Source organism: Micromesistius poutassou, assembly GCF_964030765.1.
Source record: "Micromesistius poutassou genome assembly, chromosome: 11".
Classification (NCBI taxonomy): Eukaryota; Metazoa; Chordata; class Actinopteri; order Gadiformes; family Gadidae; genus Micromesistius; species Micromesistius poutassou.
The window spans coordinates 11,681,903-11,690,801 of NC_140281.1; the positions used below are offsets into that span (position 1 = coordinate 11,681,903).

Consider the following 8,899-nt stretch of genomic DNA (forward strand, 5'->3'; position numbering starts at 1 on the left):
TTCATAAATCAAACAAGGCTCTGATGTGTTATTTGCCTTTCATCATTTACTGCAATGGAATGAATCATGGCTTTGTTTTTGTTTTTCAACATACTCAATTTGCCATATTTGCCATATTTGTTGTGGTCTACAAAAAAAAATATTTGGGAAAAAAATGTATTCAAAAAAGGAACACAATGTTGTCAAAGCCATAACATTTGAATGTGATTGATGTTCTGTTCTTCAATGTAGCAGATGGAAAATCAAATGCCAGTTTGGAATGAAAATGTGATTTCAGAGGATCTAGAAGAGATGATGGGCCTCTGACAGTGGCATCCGGTGATGTTTGTGTGCGTGCTTATTAAAATACATAGGTTGCAAAAATACAGAAAAACTTATCTCACAGATCAAACAATCTACATTAGATTCAAATTGTGTGTTGGAGATTTGCTTTGGCTGATTGTAGACAAAAACGTTATCACAGAAAATTATAGTCGAAGACAAGTTAGTCGATGCACATTTACACAGGCTTGCATTTCAAGCTATAGTTACTTTTTAGTTTTTGTTTTCAAGCTACAAAAACAAGTGCACTGACCTTAGAAACTGAGACACTGGACAATGAATTATATTCAAAGTGTATTTAAATCCTCTGTCTGTGTGATGATGAGTAAGCCATTATCATTACCAACCCCACGCACGCATGCATGCACGCACACGCACACACACACACGTTTGAATACTAGAAACCTTTTGATATCAAGGCAAAGCAATCTGGCAGACTATAAATACCACACTTTAATTGCACCAGAGCCAAAGCACTGTTTCTAAAGAAGGTCTTTCCACAAGAGCAGCCAGTAATTAGTGGTGAGCAAAAAGCTAACATTCAAGACCGTTCTTTGATGTGTGGGCGACACATGTTTGACAGCAGAGCACAACTTTTGGGATTTTAAGGGTGCTTAGTATGTGAAGGGTGATAGTACTAAATACCATCTGGTAATACTGCACTAAAATTATGGAAGAAGTGGTACACAACGTCCATCTTGGCTTTGCATGGTTATGGAGGGCAGTTTTAAAAAGGGGAGGGCAGTGTTGTTGTGAGGCTGTGTGACTTTCAGCCAAAATGTAACGTAATCCTCAATCTACTCAAGCTACCTACTGTACCCTTGAGTAAGTTGCCCAAGCCCTACTTTAAAAGTTGCTGTGGAAAGCTCTCCTAAATTTCGAAAGGAGAAATCCCGATGGCATCCGCTTTGTCACAACCTATGTAGGAGCATCTGAAGAGCTTAAAGAAAGTCATTACATTAGCAAGTGTTTAACCATGATTTGAACAGGAGCAAACCTCAACATGGGTTTAGTGTTATACTGTCAGCAGGGGTTACACATGGATGTTATCGGACAGAGTGCCCTCGTCTGTGTGTCCAGTGTTGAGGGGCGTAGTTATAGAAACTACAATTTAGGAAAAACCTCACATACCGCTCTATTTTGGAACAGTGCAGCTCAGAGGGACCAAGGGCAAATTGTTAAAAGATCTGAGGGAACTGCTATTGTCGCCTTTCTGTGGGGTTTAAAGAAAAGCATTTTTGCTGGCTGGCTCTGATGGCTTAGCACAATATCGAACGATCCGAGTGATCCGGAAGTATGCCATCTGGCCTTGGTGGTGGACATCAGCTCTGACTTTCTTCGGTTGCGTTAAAGCCCTCTGCTCTTCAAGGAGAACATTACATGACCGCTCCACGTTCCAAAAATCCTGGTTCTCTTCCAGCAGATGCGACGGCTCTACTGCTCAGGCTACTGTGTGCACTGCTTGGGACAACAGGCTTACGATTACCAACAAATTAACCCCAACACTGGGCCTGAATGTGGGAGGACAAGGGGGACAAGGACAGGGAGGGACGAGGAAGAAAAGCGGATCTATGTGATGTGAGGCGGAGAAAGCTAAACAACACAACTGTCTCGCTGGGGGCTGGCGGGCCGGAGAAGAGTGCTCCCCTGGCTGTCATCATCCAGATTGAATGGCGTTAATCACGTATAGGCCCCTCTCGACGGAGAGGGCAGATAGTATAGGGCTTCTAATAGTCTTTTGTTAAGGCCTTTTCAAAAGGTAACTCCCTATAATTGCGCTCAATGAGTGAAGAGAGAATAGAAAGAGCCTCAATAGATTGAGGCCCATTGGTCCAAACATGAATGAATGCATAAACAGCCTGACATGGGCATAAACACAAGCCAGGGAGTAAGCAGCCTTACAACACACACTTCGCAATCAACATCCCCAAGTAGTGAAAGAGGTTAAATAAAAGGCGCTAAGCAGGCAATTACATAGGGTCAGCCTTGAGCCAGAGAGAGGTGGCAGAGAGTGTTTAAGAAGGAAGACAGGGCAGAGGCCACCTGAGATGCCCTACACACAGAGAAGGGATGGAGCCATTCAGACACAATGAGATTGCATTGCCAGGACCCTGCCTAACCCTCTGGCAGAAGTCAAACAGTTTAAGAGAAACTCTCACACACACACACACACACACACACACACACACACACACACACACACACACACACACACACACACACACACACACACACACACACACACACACACACACACACACACACACACAGATTACTTTATTATGAGTGAAAGCATGAAATTAAAAGGGTTTATTGAAGTGCTTTAAACCATTAAAGAGACCAGCACAGGAAAATAAAAGTATCTGTCTTAGTGTCCAGACTAATTGCACTGCACTCATTATTCACCATCATTGAATGTTTGGCATAGGGACGGAATATTTTACAATGAAAGCATTCAGCCATTGAGTAGAATGAGGGACACCTCAACAAAGCATGTAGATGTTGTGAGAGTGAACACTTTTCCTTTTGTGTTTAAATAGGGCCTCGGGGGAACTGGAAAGCTTTGGCAACACAGAAATGAAAGACAGCTACCGTCTCCTTATCCCTTACTTCCAAGGTGTAAACAAAGTGTAAATCCAAATGGATTTAAATAAACATCATGGTGTATATGGCCATTTGAGGATTTTGGTCCAAACATGTTATTGCAATGCGGTGCATTTATTTTCAGAGTAGCAATGACTTGGCTCATTCATTGTTTGCAAAAAATAAAATCTGAGGTCAAACAGAGGCTGTTTCCAAGGAACATGTTGCTGTTGAATTCATAAGAAGCAGCTGATGGATTTAATGCTTTTGTAACAAAAAGTCAAAGCTGTTCGCTACACCAACCTTTTAACTATGAGGCTAAACCCCCTCAAACTGAGGACGTCTACCAACTACCTTACTAATGAACCCAACATGTCATGCAGAAGCCAAAACTTCAAACAGGGATAAGGAGCTGCCTTTAAATGCATTCACATTTTCTATTATGAGGAAAGGAAGTGGAAGCCTGGGTGTTCCTCTGTGGTTGACACACCCACTCCATCAGGCTTCCCCGGGCCCCTAACACAACCGACAGTCCCATCGTTCAAAGCCATTTCAGGGGCGGAGACAGCCAAGACCAACGTGTTTGGTTACACTTCAATTACTGCCTCATTTGAGAAGGACAGTCAGGACAGTCGTATAACGCTGGGTAACCAGGCACTCAGGAGGCCCACTGCATATACCGTTCCAACTTACAAATGCAGACGCCAATGAGCGTGGCCCATTAATAAGACCACTAATACTAAGACAGCTCACAATGTGAAGGCTCTGTGCACCTGATCTGCCAACAATAAGCGGTTTCCTTTTGCTCAGCTAGACTGAAGTGTCTGAGGATCAACGTCAGTCTTTTTAAATGCTATTGTCTTACAGGTCAATGCCTCAAAAATCCAGCAAGGGAATCAATGGATCTGTTCATAAATGCATTATGTCGGGATGACAGACAACATAGTGTAGAATGCTATCCAACTTTTAATTGTTTTATAAGATCACCATCACGGACAAAAGTCTGGAGACAATACTTTGCTATTTAGTGAAAAGTCCTAGCCGAAACTTTCTGGATTCTATTCTGCAGCTTATCTGAAGGCTTCAATGAGCAACCTACCTCACCCCTATACTGCATTCACTGCAAGTTGCTTTTGAGCGTCTCCTCCTAAATTGTAATACTAAAATGATCATCATCAGCTATATCTACACGTGGTCAAAACATGTACCATACTGGTGGATATTAGGTCCAACTCTTAACCTACATATTTTTGGTCAAGTAGGCCTACTTCACATCCCACACCAGCAACTGGTTAGTGGAAAATAAAAAAGTCAAACAAAATAGGGGCTAGGGGACGGGGTGCAGTGTTGTTAATGTGTGCTATACCAAATGATCTAATGCTCCTTCCACTGCTGGTGTCTAATGGCTGGCATCTGCTGGGTGGGCTCATTTCATCCCAGAGTGCCAGGGCAACTCTGTAGAGACATGCGATACCTCTGCAGGCCTGCACAAATTGAGCAGCATCGCAATTGTGCACAAACCAAAGCACACCCCCACCCTCCCATCCCCGCTCCCAGCAGAGCTCTTGCCAGGCAGGCACATCCTTGAAATCACTGTCATCTGAACAATTTTGGCCAACACACAGGTCCATCACTCAGCGAGAATGCATCTGTGACGCTATGAGTGATGCGGCAATTGCATGGATGACTGGAAGAATGCTGACTGAATGGATGGATGGATGGATGCATAGATGGGAAGGGCAGGGATGGATGGATGGATGGATTGAGAGATGATTGCAATGATAGATGGATGGCTGGATGAATGGATAGATGTTTGGATGGATTGACAGATGTAAGGATGGCTAGACAGATAATAGAGAATGAAAAACTAAAAGCTGGACAGATGGATGGATAGGTGGAAGGGGGCACTGCATGCAGCCTCGGTGATCATTTAGAGCCACAGCCTACTTAACAGAAGATGATGTCAATGATTTACATTGGGTTGCTGACTTGCTGGTAATGTGATGTGTGATGAACTACTTTGGTCACAGTTTAGAGTGATATTTTCACGTGGAAAGGGGTAACACGAAAATGAGTTAACCCTGCTTGTTATCATATGCATTATGTATATGCCTCATGGTGGACAACATGTTTTATACAAAAATATCAACAAGCAGAAACAGAAAGGGTACAGCACACAACTAATGCAACCTAATTCATTATTTTGGTAATATGCCAACTAATAACGGGCTTTAATTTAGAGGTTCTCATGGCATCCGTCCATGTGTACATAGTGCAAGAGCACCAACGGACAATTACACAATCATAAAAGGCTACCAATATTGATCTACTCAAGATAAGGGTCGCAACAGGAGATGCCCAGTGTAGCCTGGCATATTAAAATAAACTAATCATGACCTCCTATAATGGGAGCCAACGCCATACATTGTCTGAGGGCCACAACGGCAGTCTTGTTTGCCAATAGCCTTCTTCCCGAGACAAGAGTCAAGCTGCTTGCACAACAGGAAGCACTTTGTCTCCGTCAGCAGGTTGCTCAAATTAATTCTGTGAGTTCAGCCGCGGCATACCATTCCTCCGTTCCCAGACACCCCCCCGCCCCCCGCTCCTTCCCACCCCGACTTGCTGACCCACAGCTCGGGAAACAAAGCCCCAGGAATGTCTGCTATGCAGGGCTGCAGCTTCACGACACCTGTCGGGACAACTACACAGGCCATAGTAGGCACCTCCACACCTCCGGGCCCTCCCCAGGAACGGTGATTAGTGAATGGTCTGGTGATATACCTACTTGCAAAAATGCAACACAAATTATGTTTGAAATGAAAGGATAACTTCAGGATGTTTCAACCTGGATGCTATATCCCATAATTTTGGGTCAAAGTGACCCAATTTTTGAAATTGGTCCAGTATTGAGCGAAAAATGCTTCAACCATTGCAGACACGAATGTTAACCAATAGGGCAATAGCGCCCTGCCAATGTATGTCCTCTAACAGTGCTTGTTTTTGCCACTGCTCAGATTCTTATAAGTGTCTGACAACATTTGGGAAAGGAAATATACCGGAAATATATATTTTTTTTCTTTACCTTCCCCTTGATCTGGTCTGTTTGTTATTTTGGCTATTTGGCTTATTGGCTGGCTGCTTTCTTCACTGTCAGAGCCAACATTGGGTCAAGCCAAGCCACACACGTGAGCAAAACTCATTTCACCTACAATCCCAATTCCCTAAAGGGAGAGAGACTCATTGTCTGTTTTGAACACAAGACCATTTTCCTCTAGTGTACGTGTAGTAAGGACGTACTAGGATAGCCCCAGGGAAAGAATAAAAAGAGCAGTATTGAGGCTTCACCACCGATACCGATTACCCTGTAGCATTGTTCCTTGCCGCCTAGAGACATGGTGCTTAAGAAGGTCATCCTCTCGCTCTCTCTCTCTCTCTCTCTCTCTCAAAACCAGAGCACAACAGACCCTCTGCGAAATGAAACTGAAACTGTGCATATCAATCATATCAAAGAGATGCATGCCATTAATAAAACCACCACGACAGCATTATCACCCAGATATTGATTGCAGTGAGACAATCTGACAAAAAGTTTGGTCAAAAAGTATTTTGTCAAAGACAAAACTTGTTTTTTGTAAAAAGCATCATATGTATACATGTTTAGTGGCCACCTTCCTAAAGGTTGAATGCCGTCCAAAAGCACCCATTGGATTTCATTCACAGGTAGACGTCCTGGTACAATGCCCCATAGTAGAGCACACAGCTGATTTACGAAGAACAAACAGGTCTTGAACATGTGACTGGCGACAGCAAACATTACACATTAAATTGCACGCACGCACCCGCACGCACACGCACACGCGGACAGACACATACGTTCATATTTTCGAAGTTCAATAAATACCATCCGTCAATTTTTCTAAACTTTGAAAGAGGATGAAACCTAGTCGTGCTTGCAATGGTGTGGGTGTGACTGGGTTTATGTGTATACTTTATGGTAGTTTAACAGGAAAGTATTTGACTTTTTATAAACGTTGTTGGCGTTGTACCTATATCTTTGAATTTGGACACAACACTTTATTGTCTATTTGATTATTCGACAGTCAGCCGAGGTCACTTTTTTGTGTTTAACCAAAGCGTTAAAATTACTTAGTATTTTTTATCCCGTAAGACATAACAACGGCATAATATGGGAGGTAGCTTAATGCCACCTTCCCATCGGAACATTGAACTGAATGTAACTTTAGTGAAGACAGAGTTGGTACTCACTATCGCTTCGGGCGTTGGTGCGGAGTAGCCTCTTGTCGGTCAGGAATTCACTTAAACGATTCCTTTTTAAGGGAAACCCGTCCTTATCAAGTTAGTACTTAACGTAGAGACCGTGATTTGTTATTAACAGTTGCTTAGTCAATAACAACGCTTTCTGTCTATCTAGTGAACAGAACCTTTCAAAACGAAACGCCTGTCCGTACCATAATACGGGAGATATAGTCATCCATACAAATACTGTTTGGAGATCAGGTTTTCACCACAATACAATGGTAGTGGTTGGTTACAAGAAAGTAGAAAGCGGCTCCGGGATCAGTGCCGGGGGGCGTCCCGACGTAGGCCTAAGCTTCCAGGCGTTACTGTCATTGGTCAATTTGTTTTTTAAGGCGTTACTAAGTAATTCTATTGGCTCTTTGAATAGTCAATCATATTATGTTTGCAAGAAGGAAGTCTTTCTCTGCATGACCAAACTTGTGCCTAAATGTAGGTAGTTTATAAAACACACACAGACATATATTCTGACATAATATGGTGGTGCATTTTAAATTGTAAACAAATTAATATAACCAATGTATAAAAAAAATCCTAGAAGCCATGAGTTCAAATGGATGTGAATTTACATAAGACAGAACAACAACAATATAAAATTAATCAAACATGGTAAACTGTAAATAAACGAACACAGCTTCAATTACTTTCGGCATGTACATTCAGTTGCGTTGAACAGGTGAGTTCAGCTGCGTTGCTTGTAGCAAAATGGCTCAATGCCTTCCCCTACCGGTTAGGATGAGGATGAACAAAATCATGAGGAAGATGCAAAGATGAAAATGATTTTCCATTTGTAAATCAATTAGGCATATACAATGACTTGACACTAGCGGCTTGCAGAAACAACTAAGATTTTAAGGTGCTAAATAAATGTCATGATGTAGTCCTGAAACATGTTTGTATGTAACATTCTGTATGGCGAAATATGTCACTTGTAGTTGGACCATTGAAATTATTGAACATAAAGGTAAAATAATAAATGAATAAACAGGCTACAGGTCACAGGGCCAGCAGGGGCCCTTTGTTCTACTGTTTCATGATGATATGCCTTGATTTGTGGACAAAAGAAGTTGCGATTCAGCATTTGAACACGATGCATTTTAATGTGTGGCTATGGGGCTTCCAACCACCTTTACATGTGAAATGTAAACAAAATGCACACCCTCACACCAACACGGACAAACTTTGTTTTAATTACATGTGTTGATGTTGTGGTAAAAAAAACAAAAAATCTTTTTTTTGACAAATCGCACCCTGTGTATGATAACTTGTAACCGGTGGAGATGGTTGTAATGGCTCTTTCGCTGCCTGCGTCCCTCCTTTCTTCGAGCTGCTGTCTTCTTTGCCAGTTCTTTCTATTTTATTTGGCTCCTATTGATCATTCTTAAACTCATGTCGGTTACCGTTCACAACAGTTAATTGTACAGTCGATTGCAATTACATTTGTTCACTCCATGTACGTCTATGAACTTTGGTTGTAAAATTATTTATTTTTTGGACATTATATATACATACAATATACATTCATAGAAAGGTTCGTTTATCAAATCTCAGTTATCTTGATCCAACTCTCCATTGGTGATAATAAAGTATCACCACCAGGTGTCGCAAGAGATCAAGTTATATAGTATCATGGCATGTTGATGTTGTTGTTTTGATCAGGTATAAACTTGAATTGTTC

The 8,899-nt window shown here is 42.0% G+C and overlaps 1 protein-coding gene across 1 annotated transcript in view; it reads right to left on the reverse strand.

The window, feature by feature from the left end:
• The window catches only part of mpp7a (MAGUK p55 scaffold protein 7a), a 113,698-nt gene extending 106,307 nt beyond the window's left edge, over positions 1-7,391 (reverse strand). Inside the window, 1 exon segment of the mRNA XM_084475184.1 lies at positions 7,171-7,391. The gene's annotated coding sequence lies outside the window, so the exon portion shown is untranslated.
• Positions 7,392-8,899: the final 1,508 nt, after the last annotated feature.